General features: G+C 44.0%; 1 long non-coding RNA gene across 1 annotated transcript in view; it reads left to right on the top strand.

Moving 5' to 3' along the window:
• The first annotated feature begins 3719 nt into the window (after positions 1-3719).
• Positions 3720-16665, top strand: part of LOC135449887 (uncharacterized) — a 45857-nt gene continuing 32911 nt past the window's right edge. Inside the window, exon 1 of the long non-coding RNA XR_010440873.1 lies at positions 3720-3833. This is a non-coding gene — a long non-coding RNA (uncharacterized LOC135449887). The remainder of the gene's footprint in view (positions 3834-16665) is intronic.

Here is a 16665-nt window from a genome sequence, read left to right as displayed (position 1 = left end):
AGGATATGGTGTAATGGAGACAACATATAACATCACATCCCTTCCAGAAAACTGTGATGTCAAATCCCAGTTATCCCGACTGTTTTCCTCCTCAGACTTTCAAAAGTCCATTTTTCAGTCATCTCACTTCTCTCACACATGAAATCTAAATCAATTAAAATCAAATTTGCAGTTGGCTGAAGTGGGTTTGCTCATGCTCCCACCAGGCATAGCTCTCCAAAGATGTTTGTGTGACCATTTCTTTCCAGGTGCACTGGATTCTTTGCCTGAAAATGAGGAAATATCCTGATAGGAAGGAATTTTTTCCTGAAAATGGCTGAGAGCTGGAATTCATACAGGGGAATCTTGCAAACCACAACCAACCCATTCAGCTCTTTAAATAAAGGGGAAAAATTCTGCATCAGTGACTGAAGAGACAAATTAAAGCAACCAGGGAAAGAGTATGTCCTGCATCATCATTTTCAGAGGAGCTGGAAATAAACATGTAAAACCAGATTTTAGGGAATATTCAACACCAGCCTGTTCAAGCTGGGAAGACTGAAGAGCTTCCCCACAGGTTTTGCATAGTGGGAGCTGTAATTTCTTTTTTATCCCTATATCGAGTGTCAGGCTTTTATATATTAATCGCTGATTGGTTTTGTCTCCCTTTAAGAAATGCAGTCCCTGCAAACACATCATCCCTCAGTGCTCTCTGCACATGGAGAATGCAAAACCATCTCGATAAAGCATTGCTGCACTGGTGAAATCAGCCAGGGTACAGCTCTCACTGCCCCTTTGTGAATCTCAAAAATGAACGTATTCCATAAGCTTCCCTCTCTCCTCATTCTCAATGTTCTCTTTATTTTTCCCCCTTGCCCTAAATTCTACTGTCGGATCTCAAGATCTCAGTCCTGAGGTGCTGAGCCACCGAGACCACCTTGGGGGGCTCGGGAGTCCTGGAATGTTCCAGAAGTGTCTGGTGGCTGGACTTTGATCCTACACAGGAGACGACACCTGTATGAGGACAGGAGGGTTTCACCGGGGTGAATGGTGAAGGGATTGGTTAATTAGAGGGTGAGACACAGGGTTTAGGATTTCTGTACAGGGGGGTTTAGAGAAGTAAGATGGAGGAATTGGGGCGTGTCCTGTCCTTCTTCTTCTTCTTCTTCTCCTCCATCTTCTTTGGCCACGGTGGCACCTTTGGATTGGTTATTACTGAGAGTGCACCGAGTTATAAGAATAAATGGTATTGGGGAAAAATGATAAATATTGTACACGTAACCATGGGTATAAAGATAGGTGACTGTCCGGAGGGCAGACAGTGTGCTCATGGCTGACTGCTGAGCAGATCTCTGTTCGGCTGAAAGAAAATCTTTTAGATAAACAATTAATAAACATAAAAACCGAAAGAAGAACTGAAGCTTCTTCTCGTCCTTCGATACGCGGGCTGCCCCAAGGCCACCTCGGGCCTTTCCAGGCCCCTCAAACAGCCGAGATAACCGGACATACTACCTGCCTATCCTCTGGTTATGGGATTAATGAGAGAAGTTTAAAATTGACGCCTACAGGCTGAGAATGTCCCACCCCATGTCCAGGTGATGTTCCTAAGGATCCCAGCCAGGAGATGCTGCAGGGAGCTGGTGGCACTTGCTGGACTGTGACACCTCATTGTGTCCTAGTCCTTGGCACCAGCTTGGAGACCAAGGAATCACAAAACATCCTGAGTGGGAAGGGACCCGCAGGGATTGTCAGAGCAGCCCCTGGCCCTGCAGAAACCCCCAAAATCCACCCTGGGCAGCCTCGGGGCTGTGCCCATTCCCTGGGGAGCCTGGGCAGTGCCAGCACCCTCTGGGGATGAACCTTTTCCTAAATCCAACCTAACCCTCCCTTGACACAGCTCCAATCACTCCCTCAGGTCACCAGAGAGCAGAGATTGGGGTTTTCCCTCCTCTTCCCATCAGGAGAAATTGTAACTGCACCGAGCTCTGCCTTCAGTCTCCTCTCTTCCAGCTGAACATTCCAAGTGCCCTCAGCTGTTGTTCCTCACACGGCTTCTCCTCAAGGCCCTTCCCCATTCTTGTGGCTCCTTTGGACACTCCTCAACAGTTTAATGTGTTTTTTATAGTGTGGCACCCAAAACTACCCCAGAACTCGAGATGAGGCTGCCCCAGCCCAGAGCAGAGCAGGACAATCCCTCCCTGTCCCACCAGCACTGCTGGGCCTGGTGCCCCAGGACAGGGATGTCCCCTCTTGTTGTGGTTGAGGTGGTCACAGCACAAAGCAACACACTCCATTTTCAGAAGGGTTCAAACCTGGTTTTAGTATAGCATGCATGCTCTTTATACGTTCTTACAAAACTCATGAATTTACACTTTGCTCATTGGTCAGGAAAGACAAAGAAAGTGCTCATTGGAACAGAGTTGCAGGTTTCTCGTATTTCTTGGTTTCTAGGTCAAGGACCTTGGTAGGAAATTCATTCAGGGGTAAACATGGATCCTCTTATCAAACATGGATGCTCTTATCAAAGTTCTCTCTGGCTCACAGAAATCGCTGTAAAACCTCTTCCATACCCCCTGACTCCAGGGCACTGCTGAACTCAGATCCAACTTTCCTTCAGCCAGGACCCCCAGGCCCCTCTCCCTGGCACTGCTTTCCAGCCCCTCATTCCCAGTCTGTCCATAATTCCAGGCATGTCCCACCCTGGGTGCAGAATCCAGCACTTTTCCTTGTTGAACTTCACCTGGTCGGTGATTTTTCATCCTCTGATTTGTTGAGGTCTCTCTGCAGGACCTCCCTGCCCTCCAGGGAGCCAACATCTCCTCCCAGGTTTATATCATCCTCCCTCTTGCCAAAATCAGCCTGGAAAACTGCTCCCTTTCTCCTGGCTGCCTTTGGAGACTTCCAGGGTGTTGTGATCCCTGTCATGACGGACCCGTGATCATCCTGGAGCAAAACCCCTCCAGAATGTTCCCTTTGCACTCCTGTTTTGTGCCTTCCCAAGTTTTCTCTGGAAGAGCAGGAGCAGGATTATTTGCAGCCGTGGCAGAAAGGTGAATTTCGGGTGTTATAACACAGCTGTCATCTCCCAAGAAATTACAATTATCTCTCCCGTAATTAGGGCAGGTTTGGCTGAGACTCTGAGTCACTGGGAAGTTCCGTTCTGTGTTTAGCCCAGAATAGCTCTGTGGTTCCAGAAATGTTTTCTCTGCAGACTGAACCTCGAATTTATGATGGAGGTTAAATCACTCCCGCTCCTGAAGGAACAGAGGAGGTGGGAGGGTTTTATGGGGTGGTTTTCCAGGGATTGGACACCAAAACATCTGGTAAGTGACCAGGTAAAAGAGAAATATGTGTAAACAAAAAAAAAAAAAAAAAAACAAAGAAAAAGTACAAGGAATAAAAATCTCATCATACAAAAAAATAGTAAAGCGTGAGATTTTTAATTTTTTTTTTTTTTTTAATTCCAGTGTGAGCTTCCAAAGCATAAATTAATAATTAAATACATTTAACCTAAGGTGAATTTTCTTTGGAGTTTTATTACACAGACCAGAAATTCTTGCAGGTGACCTGGTGGGAAAATTGGTAGCATATCTAACATGCCAGGCCGAGGACTCATCATCTTAAAAACCAATGAAACTAGGCAAAAAAATCAAGATTTTAAACTGCTGTAAAGTCTAACTAATGCCCAGCTCTTTAAGCAGAGGGGTACAATCTGCTCATTACCTTAATTGATTAGGAGTGTGAAATAGAATCTGCCTTAATTAGTGGCAGCAAGCCCCTGAATAGAGGAGAACACCCCCAAGTATGAGATGTGAAGTGCTGTTGTCAGGGAGAAAGAATCCTCAATGCCAGAGGTAAGGAAGGAAATATTTGCTGGTTCTCTTGCTCCTTTCATTGGCTGGCAACTAAAACAGAATTTCAGTGGGAAAGAGAGTGGGATTTCCACCAAAAATTAACATTTAGGTTGTGGCTCTACAAAATAGGAAATCTTTGCTTCCTTGGGAATCACAGTGGTCTCCTGCACTTGTGTCTTGGATTTTGAGTCAACTGGATGTAAGGTTTTTACTTGTTCTTCTGTTTTGAAGATATTTTAAGTGCTCTATGACACACTGAGAAAAAATCGGTTAAAATTCTGATGTCTCCTTTTTTCCTGCTTACAGCTAAAAAACAAGCTATGTTGTTTTGAACATATTTAAAAATTTGTTTCAGTTAGTTTTGCTGGTAAATCCGAAGGTTTATATGCTCATGAAGAAAATCAAAAATAGGTTTTTGGCTGGAGAGAGGGAAAAATCCAATAAGAAAAATGACAAAGTGTGGTTTGTGTACATTCCTATGGAGAAATGTCTTTCCAGAACTCACCTGGCTCTTTTGTTTTGGTCCTAAAATTCCTCCTGCTAAAACTTGGCTTGTTTTAGGAGCTGTTGGTGAACAGAAAATTTAACTTGGAAAAAATGGAAGTTTATGATGGTTCAAGTGCTCAGCGTGATGAACAAATGAAAGATTGGGTGAATTTTCTTTGGCAAAGAGAGAAACAAAGTCACAAATTTTGCCATAACTAAAGGAGAAATCTGTGTTATTTATAGCTCTTTATGTCATTCCAGGGATATAGAGAGACAAGTTTAAAAAATAAACTTAAGAAGAAAAGGAGTTAAGACCTCTCAAAAAAAAATGCTCCATCACATCTGAGCGCTTCGTGTTTCTGTTGTGCCATTCATTGGTGAAAAACAGAGGGAAAGGTGCTGGAAGGGAGGCACTGTTTGAACAGATCTAATCGTCAATAAGTAATTGTGTTTTAATTAAAATGTGTCATGTCATTCTGAGGGTCCTATATTACATGAGTATGAAAATGTATGACTGCATAATTCGGTAATAATTAGAATTACATTTTCCTAACTCTTAAATTAAAATGCTTGGCAATTAACTGCCTGATAAATCTCACTTTTCCATGTGTGGCTTTTTTTTTTTTTCCTTTCTATCTGGGAGTATTAAATAGTCATAATTGCTGATTGCACATTCCTGGGCTGCTGGCAGTTTTGTGTTTTCTATCAGACACAACTTCCTCAAATATTGCTTTGTTTTTGCACATGAGGCAAAGGTGTTGCAAACAACTTTTACTGATTAGGGAGCTCATGAAGTCCTAAAGCCTCAAAGATGTATCCATAAAATCAGGGAGGACAAGGACTTGATGCAGGAATGTGTAATCCAGACACAATTCTGAAATTGTTGGATGCACTGCTTGTACCTTTTAGGCAGAATATGTTGATGGAGATTTTCTGATTTTTATTGCTTTAGTGAATTCAGAAATTAAATCTGTCTCACTTTCATAGTTTGGCATGGTGGTACTCCTTGATTTAGAGGACAGAATCCCAGAATCACTGAGGCTGGAAAAGCTCTCTCTAAATTAGTCCAACCATTCCCAGGACTGCCAAGGCCACCACTGCCCCATGTCCCCAAGTGCCACATCCACGTGGATTTTAAATCCCTCCAGGGACGGGCACTCCAAACTGCCCTGGGCAGCTGTGCCAGGCCTGGACAAACCTTTCCATGAGGAAATTGTTCCCAAAATCCACCCTGAGCTGCCCTGGCCCAGCCTGAGGCCGTTCCCTCTGCTCCTGTCCCTGTTCCCCCCGGCTGTGCCCTCCTGGCAGGAGCTGTGCAGAGCCACAAGGGCCCCTGAGCCTCCTTTGCTCCAGGTGAGCCCTGCCCAGCTCCTCAGGGATTCTGCAGCCCCTGCCCAGCTCCTCAGGGATTCTGCAGCCCCTGCCCAGCTCCCTCAGGGATTCTGCAGCCCCTGCCCGGCTCCTCAGGGATTCTGCAGCCCCTGCCCAGCTCCTCAGGGATTCTGCAGCCCCTGCCCAGCTCCCTCAGGGATTCTGCAGCCCCTGCCCAGCTCCTCAGGGATTCTGCAGCCCCTGCCCAGCTCCCTCAGGGATTCTGCAGCCCCTGCCCAGCTCCCTCAGGGATTCTGCAGCCCCTGCCCGGCTCCTCAGGGATTCTGCAGGCCCTGCCCGGCTCCTCAGGGATTCTGCAGGCCCTGCCCAGCTCCTCAGGGATTCTCCAGCCCCTCAATTTCCTTCTTGTCACAAATTAAGGAATCCAGACTAGTTTGGGTTGGAAGAGACTTTAAAATTCATCCCATTCCAACCCCTTCTATGGGCAGGGACACCTTCCACCACCCAGGTTGCTCCAAGCCCCATCCAACCTAGTTTGGATGAGGATTTTAGCAATTTTAAGTGAATTCTGCTGTTCCTAAGCCCCTCTCCAGCTGAACAATTAACAGATGAGTGGTTGGATGGCACAGCCCTGGCTGTGGCTCTGTGTGACAGCAATGTGGCTTCTTGGGGACACACAGCTAGTCCCAATGTGCTCTCATGAGTTCAGATCATGCTTTTAGCATAAATGTGCTTTTTCCCCATAAATCCCCTGCTCTGCCTAACAATGAGGAGCCCAATACAAATGCATCTGGAAGGGGTAAAATCTGCAAAGGGCGTCTCCAGAAAGATTCTTCCACTTGCATTTTGCATGGGGTCGTCAGTGTAAATCAAGTTGGAAATAAAGACACTTCTAAAGATGTTTTCTGTGTGAGCAGGGAAAGGGTTGGAAAGGATTCAAGGGTGGGTAAACACAGGAGGATCACCCAGGACCCCACAAATTCATTGAGACAACTGAGTTTGGGAGACGACAAACTCCACGGCACAATCCGAGCGATATCTTCATTTTCTGGGGAAGAGCAGGGGTCTTGGGAGCAGCCATTTCCTTAAACATTCATTAAACTCCTTCCCTGCAGATGTAACATTTCCCCTGCTTTCCCCTGCACTTCACATCTCGGTGCTCATGGCGTGAACTTTGCTGGGAGTGGTTCTTTAGTGGCTGACTGGAGGTGAGCCAGGAGCGATGGCTTCCAGGCATTCCCCAACATTCCCACAGCACATCCCACCCCTGTGCCAGGCATGGGCTCTCTCTGAGCCCTCCTGTCACCAGGGCCTTGAAAATTCCTGTCATCTTGGGGCTTTTTGAGCTGATAAAGGCGAGATTATAGGGGGAAAAAAAGGGGAAGACATTTAAATTTGTCGTTGGAGTTGTCGCAGCTCTGCACAGTGCTGCGTATGTGGAAATCACTTGAAGAATGAGCTTAGGGGATTTTTCTCCATACTAATTATATCAGTTTTGGTGCCTCTCCATCCCAGCTTGGTGATTGCTGTTTGTGAGGTTGGTTATTCAAACTGCAACTTCTCAGTTCCAGGCTGGATGACAATTTGATCCTCTTTGTGCCAGGTGATGCTGAGGCGCAGTCCCTGCAGCTGGGATTTGGAGGGAAAAAAGGGAAGACATTTAAGTTCTGTTATTGGAGTTCTTCCAGCTCTGCACAGTGCTGTGTGCTATGGAATTTGCCTGAAGAACTAATTTAGGGGATTTTTCTCTGTTGATTATTTCAGTTTTGGTACATCTCCATCCCAACTCAGTGGTCACTGTCTGTGCCTTTGATTATTCAAACTGCAACTTCTCAGTCCCAGATTGGACAATTTGATCCTCTTTGTGCCAGGTGATGCTGAGGCGCAGTCCCTGCAGCAGGGATTTGGGGGGAAAAAACCGGAAAGACATTTAAATTTGTCACTGGAGTTGTCCCAGCTATGCACAGTGCTGTGTACATGAAAATCACTTGAAGAATGAGCTTAGGGAATTTTTCTCCCTATTATTATTTCAGTTTTGGTGCATCTCCATCCCAACTCAGTGGTCACTGTCTGTGCCTTGGATTATTTAAACTGCAACTTCTCAGTCCCAAATTGGACAATCTCAATTTTGTCTTTTGTATTTTGTGCCAGGTGATGCTGAGGCGTGGTACCTGCAGATGAGATTTGGGGGGAAAAACAGGGAAAGACATTTAAGTTCTGCCATTGGAGTTGTCCCAGATGTGCCCAGTGCTGTGTACATGGAAATCACCTGAAGCACTAATTTAGGGGATTTTTCTCCCTATTGATTATTCCACTTTAACTGTGCATCTTCATCCCAATTTGGTGGTTGCTGTTTGTGGTGTTGGTTATTCAAACTGCAATTTCTCAGTTCCACGTTGGACAATTTAATCCTCTTTGTGCCAGGTGATGCTGAGACACAGTCCCTGCAGCTGGGATTTGGGAAGCTGGGAATTGGGGATGGGATTTCAGCTTCTCCTGCACTCAGCAGGGAGAAGGAAAGGAGCAGCTTCAGGCACAGGTTTCTCCCTCCAATGATGCTTTGGTTCTCCCTCTGGAGAAATCCCTCTCCCCCCTGACAGTGGAAGCCCCAAGACAAACCTTGTATACAGAAGAAGAAGCCAAAGGATGTAAATCCCTTATTTCTGGTTCTTGTGGAAAAGCTTCTTCACAGAGAAACTCTCTCTGGCTTGATAATTATTAATATTTTTTAATTCTTATACATGCAGGCTGCAAGCAAACCCAAGAATTCTTTTAAAAAAAATGAAGTGGAAAAGCTGCCAACAATAACTTCTAAAAAAATAATTTTACTTAGTAACAAAAAATTAGGTTGTGGTGTTTTTTTGTTCATTTATTTTTTTAAAGGCTGGCCTTTTATTTCTGAGTCTCTGTTGTCACTGGAACACATTTGCAAGAATTTTTGCAACTTTGGGGACTTGTGATTTTCTTGCTTATCTGAAGGAAGGCTCTGATTCTCATTTAATCACTGCCTGTGAAAGCTGAGGCTTGAAGAAAACCTCCAGCCCCAGCCACGGTCTCTGTAACATCAGGAAAATTGGCATCTATTAAAATATTTGCAAATATCTTTCTTGCCAGTTTTTCTCCTCAGTTCTGCTCACAGCCATCAGCAGGGGACCTTTTGAGGGATAACTGCTCCCTACATGGAATCTTCCTGAGCCCAGCTCAGAGCTGGTGGGTGCAGGCACAACCACACTGGCTTAGAAATTAAAGAAATTAATTTTGATGAGGACAATCAAAAACTCCATTGATTTTTGGTTTTGTGCTTTTCAAGCTTTTTATTTACCTTTTAATCTCCTTTTTAAGTGGGAAAAATGCCATTTTTTAAGTTCCTGGATGCATTGAAAAGAAATATTAAATTTATCAAAATTTATTCAGTGGAAGACTTAATTTTGGGCACTTTATTGTGAAAATCTTGCCTTGTATTTTTGAAAATACCTCCCAAATTCAGATCTTCTGTCTCTACCTCCTGCAATTGGTGCAAATATGACATTTGGAGGCTTTGGAGACAGGTTAGGAATAGGTTAGAAATTGCTCCTTGTTCCCTGCTGGTGGCTTTGGTGGAAGGGAACAGAAACTGCCTGGGAAGGAAAGGCACCAGGGCTGTGCAATCCAAGGATTTCCTTCTTTGTGGATATAGGAAAACACGCACAGATTCCTTATTTCTTGCATGGGAAGGCTACAATCAATTTTTGTGTTATTTTGAGCCTTGTTTTGAGGATTTAAAATCCTTTTGGAAGCTTCCTAGCCGTGATTTGTTGATTTCTTGCTTTACCCAGCCCTGGGGAATTTAAATTCCTGAGTGCACAGGGAAAGAATCAGCTGGAGTGGTTGTGTGACGGAGCAGAGCAGGATTTGTGCTGGGAAGTGGCAGCATCCGGGCTGAGGTGTGTTATGGAAGTTAACCCATGCAAAGCTTTGCTAAAGACACCCCAAAATCAGGGGGAGCAGCCAGCAGGAGTTATGGGGCAGTGACAAGAAAATCAAAAATCCTTTCCCCAAACTTTGGCAGAGCCAGCAAATCCTTGGTTTGTATTGTGAGGCATAAAAAGGGTTTTTCTCTCAATTTCTTTTTTATTTTTTTTCCCCTTCAGCATCGAAAGTATAACAGAGAGCAGAAGAGTTTTGAAAAAACATCTTCTTATTACCTGGATTTCTCTAGGAGCTGTGACAACCTCTGGAAGGGGTGTGGGGAGGCTGAAAATCTCATATTTGGGAAAGCAAAGCTGACAAAACCAGGGAGTGGTGACAGGTTGGGCTCATTTTAGAACGGTGAAAGTTTGGGAGGGAAAAGCCAAACTTAAAGCCAATCTCATTTCATGGGCAGGGACACCTCCCATAGAGCAGGTTGTTCCAAGCTCCATCCCTGTAAATCCTCTTTTCTCTCTCTTTCTTTTCTCTTTCTTTTCTCTTTCTTTTCTCTTTCTTTTCTCTCTCTTTTCTCTCTCTTTTCTCTCTCTTTTCTCTCTCTTTTCTCTCTCTTTTCTCTCTCTCTCTCTTTCTTTTCTCATTTTTCTCTTTATTTTTATTCCTTTCCTTTGCTCAGCCACTGCCCAGTCAAAGTCCAGAACTGGTGTTTAATCCACAATTTGGTACCAGCTGAAGCCCTGATTTGATTGCTGTTAATTCAATGTCATTTATCAGTGAATGGTGGAACAGTGGCTGTTCCTACGTGCAAGAACTCCATTTAGTGCTAGGAAAACATGAGATATTAAATTGCTTAAAAATCACAGTCTGTTTTCACATCCCAAAAATGGTTTATTCAGGAAAATGAATGGCTGTGCCTGGATCAGATGGAGTTGCAAGTGGGATATTGGATTGAGATAACGCAAAGCAAGAGGAGAACTGGGGGTTTGTTAAACATCCACAGTTGTTTTTTGGGCAATGTTTTCAGACGGGAATAATGGGGAAATAATGGGAAATGCACAATTGTAGCCCTCATTTGGACATGGTTTTTCTGTAAATTTGCCTCATGTGAATCTTTCACATCCATCACATCAATTTTCTGGGATAAAGGATGCCTCAGGATTATGGGGTCATTACTGACTTGCAGGAGACACCTTTCCCTCCACCTGCATTGCTCTCAAATTGGGAAAAAACAATATTTAGGTTTTTATTTTTTTTTTTTTTATGGAACATAGGTGAGGATGGGGACAAGCTCCTCCAGCATCCCTCTGCTGTAGGGATTAATCTCTGCGTGAAAAAGGAGATGTCCAAAAATCCTGAGGTTTAAAAATATCTTTTATGGCTTAATTGAACGGGAGTTGGTGCCAAAATGAAGGAGGGGTTTCCCTTCTGGGTGTGGGTGGAAGTGAGGGGGGTTGTTGGTAAACAATAAAATTAAATAAAATTTAGGTCAAAGGAGATGCTGTAAAATGAGGAATTTTGGCTTTTTTAATGTATTTCTGTGAAGAGGAACTTAGAGCAGGTCAGAAGTTGATTCTCTGAGGGGCCAATTCCACCACAAGGATGCTGAAAACACGTGAGGAGCTGGAGTGCATCTTCTCTTTCTGCCTCCTCCACCAACCACAGAGATTTTACATTAAAACAACAACAACAACAAAAAAAATGCAGCTGGAATTAGGCAGACGAGAAAATGCAAATTCATGGCACAGAAAAGAAAAGCAGAGCATGAAAGAGAAAAACATCCCGATTGCTCACAAGGGGAGGGATGGCTCAAGGGCTTTCACAGTTCTTTTTAAATAGAAATATTATTGCAGTTTATTTCTATTCTTTGTGATGGGAGATGGAGGCTGTCTCATGTCCAGGCCAATGTGGGGTTTATTTTATTTATTTTATAGGGCGAGGCTGATTAGCCCACCCTGTCTGCTCCTTCTCCAGGAGTAGGAGATTCTTTGTAGATGGACACAGGTCTGGAATTGTGGCCTGGAATTACCTTTCTCTGTTGGTTTTGGGCCATTCCACCTCCCCTTTCTCCCTGGAGATTTATTGTATTAAATTTTCGGGTTTTTTTTTTCCTAAAGGCTCAGAACAAAGGGAGATTTGTAGAAGATTTGTATGAGGCGAGGGCTCGTATTTGGTTTATATTTCAGAGAGGTAAAGCAAAATGCTGAACCTCCTACAGATAAACCTCTGGGGGTTCTGCTGGGCACCAGTGGCATAATTCTTCTGTGATCCTTCAGGAGGTTAGGGGTGAAGCTGGAGCTCTGTGAAGAACAATTTGCTTGCTCTCAGCAGAGGCAAAGATGGATGAAGTGGGCGAGCACAACCTGGGGCTCTTGGAGCCATTTCTGGGCAGAGCTCAGCACCTGCCTGTCCTGCAGCCCTGGCTCAGGTCCCCTCCAGTGCTTGCAGGATGCTGTGGTGGTGTTCACAGGGGTCCCAGGATGAGGGAAAGATGAGGATCTGACTCCATGTTTCACACGGCTGATTTATTATTTTATGATATAAATGACATTAAAACTATACGAAAAGAATAGAAGAAAGGATTTCATCGGAAGTCTAGCTAAGAATAGAATAAGAAAGAATGATAACAAAGGTTTCTGGCTCAGCTCTCTGTCCGAGCCAGCTGACTGCGATTGGCCATTAATTAGAAACAACCACATGAGACCAATCCCAGATGCACCTGTTGCATTCCACAGCAGCAGATAATCAATGTTTGCATTTTGTTCCTGAGGCCCCTCAGCTTCTTTCCTTCCTAAGGAAAGGATTTTCCATAAGAGATGTCTGTGACAGGATGCTCTCATCTTCCCAGACTTTCCCCTTTCTGCAAACCAGGAAAACTTCCTAAACAAATAATAAATGCACTGGCGATGTGTATTTTCCAAAAATAAACCCTTTGTTTGCTCTTTACTTTCAGATATATGAAATAGTGTAGGATAGATTAATTTTATTGGACAAACTGGCCTTGAAAAGGTTTGTCACTGAAAGAAATTTTTGTCATTGTTTTGTCTTATAAAGCACCACATGAAAGATCAAACAACAGCCTTAGTTTCTGTTTATAGGGGTTTTTCCCTTAAATGTGCAACACAGTGGACAAGGATTTCATCAAAGTGCAGAGGAACAAAGAATCCTGGAATGTTTTGGGTGGGAAGGGATCTTGAACTCACCCAGTGCCACCCCAGCCATGGCAGGGACACCTTCCCCTGTCCCAGGTGCTCCAAGCCCCAGTGTCCAGCCTGGCCTGGGGCACTGCCAGGGATGGGACATGGTGGAAGATCCCTGAACCATCACCATGAAATCTCTGTCCCCACATGAGGTTTTTCACCAGCATCTCCCTAAAACACCGCCAGCCAAAAATCTTAAAATACTGTAGAACAGGAAATTAAAATTTAAAAAAAAACAATTAACATCACTAATTAACTATAATAATATCATTTAATTCACTGCTTGGACATCCAGTATCTTTGGCCCCTTGCCATGGTAAATTCTGCATGGTGGAGTCTTTCCTGTGGTCACACACCCATTCTGAGCCCTGACAGTGATGAGCAGTTTTTAAACATTCAAGTGCTGCCATTGTTTTAGAGAAGGGATTTTATTGCCTTGCTCGGGGCAGTTAATATCTCACAGCAGCTGGTATTGATTGCACTGATTTGGGTATTTAAAAAAGAAAGGGAGACAATTCTGTAACTCCAATTTTATGTTGTAATATGTCTCTCCTTGCTGTTGGATGGGTTTAGAAGAAGTTGGACCCTCACCATAGAAGTATCCATATCAGTAATCAAATATAATCCATATTTTGCCAAGTTTCCTGGGCTGTCGCATCTGCCATCACCACCTGTGATAATTTTCCTCCCTTTTTTTTTTTGCACTAAATAATCAATTATAATATTCTATTTTTTCCTCCCTGCTCTACACTCTGCTTTATTACAACTGGCTCTGATTAGGAGCTTTTTTTTTTCATGTCAGTGAGGATGTGTGGGTAACTTTGTGCAGGCTTTTTGAGTGCTGCAATGGGCATTGTGGAGTCCTGTGCTCCCAGTTCCAGGACCTGCTCTCTGTTAACATTAAAACCAGATGACCCCAGGTGTGTAAATGAGAATTTACTGAGTTACGAGATGTCAGACTTTGCAATTTTCTGTCCCAAAATGAAGCCCTGGGTGTTGGTAACACGCAAGGAGCAGCTTTGAAAGATCCAAACAGGGCCCATCCCAACTTGAGTTTAGTGGGAAAAGCCAAGAGGGAAATTTTTGGGGGGAAACTGAGCAAATTTGGTCAAAGACAGTGATTGGAGAGAGCTGTGGTGCCACATTTTCCAGGTGAACTTTGGGAAATATCTGCACTTTGAAAAGCAGGGAATGCAATTTATTGGGTGGGTTTATTGTTAAAAGAACATTCTGGTGTTTCAGGTGTGTCTGTGGGATGTGCCAGGGCTGCCTGGGTGGTTTGGGTGCTCTCACACACTGAGTATCTCTGCAGTGGGTCCATATTGATGGTTTTAGACCTGGCTTGGGGAGGCCTGAGCAGGTTTTACCCCTGCAGAGCCCCTGTGCCCTGGTTTGTGCCATGGGGCTGTGCCAGCACCGGCACAAGGAGCTGTTAACCCACCCTTCTTTCCAGGGAAAAGGGAAAATATCAGCACTGGGCACTTCTGAAGGCAGAGCAGAGCAAACAGGGCAGGGATGGGAGTGGAGCAGACATTTACACCCCTGGGGTTTATGGCACTGCGGCCACAGACCCTTCTCACATGAATATTTTAAAAATCACCATTTTTTATGTGTCATTAGTTAAGAGGTTCTGCTGGGGACAAAGGGATGGTCCTAACCCAGCCTACTGCTGTCATTTTGTGGGGAATTTTCCCTGGTGATGCCCAGAAATCCCATTTCCAAATTCTGCATCTCATCTGCTCCCTCTCAGAGCTGCCCTGAGGTTCTTCTGCACCCACCAAAATTAAAAGGAAATATTTGCACTCAAAGAGCCGCTGGATCCCTTCAGCCTGGATCAGATATTTATCTTTATCAAGCCAATGAACTCATTGCACCTCAGCTGGACTTAAAACTGGGTTTTACATTTTCCTTTTTAATTTTATGCTTAAGATGGGGACTGTGTGTAGGAACCTGAAAAAATGTGCACTTGCTCAGCTCCTTTTAGAGCCAGGTTTAACTTTCAGGATGATCCTTTTTACTATAAAATGGAAGATGATCCTTTTTATTATAAAATGGAAATTTATTATTTCTCTTAGTCCAGTAAGATTCATAAGGTCTCTGCTTATTTGTTTTTTTAAGATGGTAACTGAAAGGGTACAAAAACTGGGCATTGAGATAAAATTTTGATAACATAAAATAGAAAACCATTTAGGAAATTATGCTTTAAAAAGGGCAAACTTTAAAAATAAAAAGTCCAAAATGTGCCTGGGTTGAGCTTTTATGAAGTATGACACATCCCCTAAATATGTCACGTTTATTTTTACAATACTGTAAATAAAAAGGTTGAGTGAGGAAATAATCTCTTGGCTGTTCTTGGGAGCGCAGCCCCTGCCAGGAAAGGTCTCTGTAAATAGCAGAGGTCAGAGCTGCCTGGGATCTCTCCCCCAGCCCTCTGAAAGCAAGGAACACATCTCTGTGTGCATTCCATAAAACATGGATAGCTGCTCCTCCTTGGGCTGTAAATCCTGGCGACCTGGAGATGCCACACAGGTGCCACAAAAAAACAGAGAGAGAAGGAAAATCTATCCTTGGCTACTGTTTCCTAGTGCTGATTTAGTCCTTCAACTATTTTGGCCTAGGAATTTGGTGACAAACACTTTTGGACTGAAAACTTACAGTTTATTGAAGTGTTTATTTTCACAACAAAAAGCCAGTTTTGATGTATCTGAGATGATCAAGCAGTACCAGGAAGCTTGAAGGACTCAGCTGTATTTTGTTTTCCCTGTGTTGATTTTTATTTATTTTTTTCCCCAGGGGGATTTTACACCCAATAATCTCCATGGTGGTTGCTGCTCAAAAGAATTTGGTTTGAAATTTGTTTTCCTTTGTGTAAAGAGATTTGCAAGGGATTTTTATTTCTTGCATGACCATGATTTAGGTGAGCTCTGGTTTAGATGCTGATGCTGCAGTAGAAGCAGCAGAAATGAAGTGCTTTGGGAAGGGCAGAGGTGGAAGGAAGTTCATCCTTTCCAGCTTCCCTGGTGCAGTTTACATCTATAAATCCATTTTAAGAGATTAATTCTAATTTATGCCCCTTCAGGGGATTGTGCCAGGTTTGCTCTGGGGCTGTTGGTGAGCAGGGGATTATCCCAGCCCTGGAGCATCCACCTGGCTCAGGGTGCTGGGAATGTCCTGGGTGCTTCCTGAGGGCCTGAGCCACCTCCTCTGCCCTTCCCCTGGAGAGAAAGGTGGGGTTTATCCTCAGAATCCTCATGGATTGGTTTAATTTTCCAATTCCACAGGGAAACATGAGAGTTGGACCTTTGGAGGAAGGGCTGCTGGTCCAGCGCTGGCCTTGGCCATGCTGGGCTAATGCTTGGACTCCATCTTGGAGGTGTTTTCCAGCCTCTGGTGATTCCTGAGTCGCCAAATTTTGAAATGGAGCAATATTTATGGGGAGAAGAGGGGATTGATGCTTTCAGGAACTGGCTCCCCATCTTAGAGGTACAAAGTTGGGCCCAAACAATTTCAGTGTGAGCAGCTCTCTGCTCTGCACGGCCGGCAGGAAGGGTGATCCCCACACAAGGAAAGGAATCTTAAACTGCTCCATGGTTTTCTTGGGAAGTGCTTGGAGAAAGGCCCTGCCCTTAGACCTGAGGGCGCACCATGAGCCCATTCCCAAACCCTGTTTTCCCCCCATCACTGTCCTCTCTATCTGGAATTTTCTTCCTGAATTAATTTCTTTTACTATTTCACTTCCCTCACCACCCCAAACCCAGGCTTGACCTACTGTGTTTGCTTTCATTAGAATAAAATAATTCCTTCTAGTGCCTAATTATTTTATAGAATAAAATAAATTCCTTTTGCCCTGGCCAATCCTTCACCTTTTTCCAAGTCCTTCAGCTCCTTAGGAATTTTATTATCAATACAGG

Source organism: Zonotrichia leucophrys, chromosome 6 (assembly GCF_028769735.1).
Source record: "Zonotrichia leucophrys gambelii isolate GWCS_2022_RI chromosome 6, RI_Zleu_2.0, whole genome shotgun sequence".
Classification (NCBI taxonomy): domain Eukaryota; kingdom Metazoa; phylum Chordata; class Aves; order Passeriformes; family Passerellidae; genus Zonotrichia; species Zonotrichia leucophrys.
Note: the sequence above shows the minus strand (reverse complement) of the source record. Positions and strands in the feature narration are given on the sequence as shown.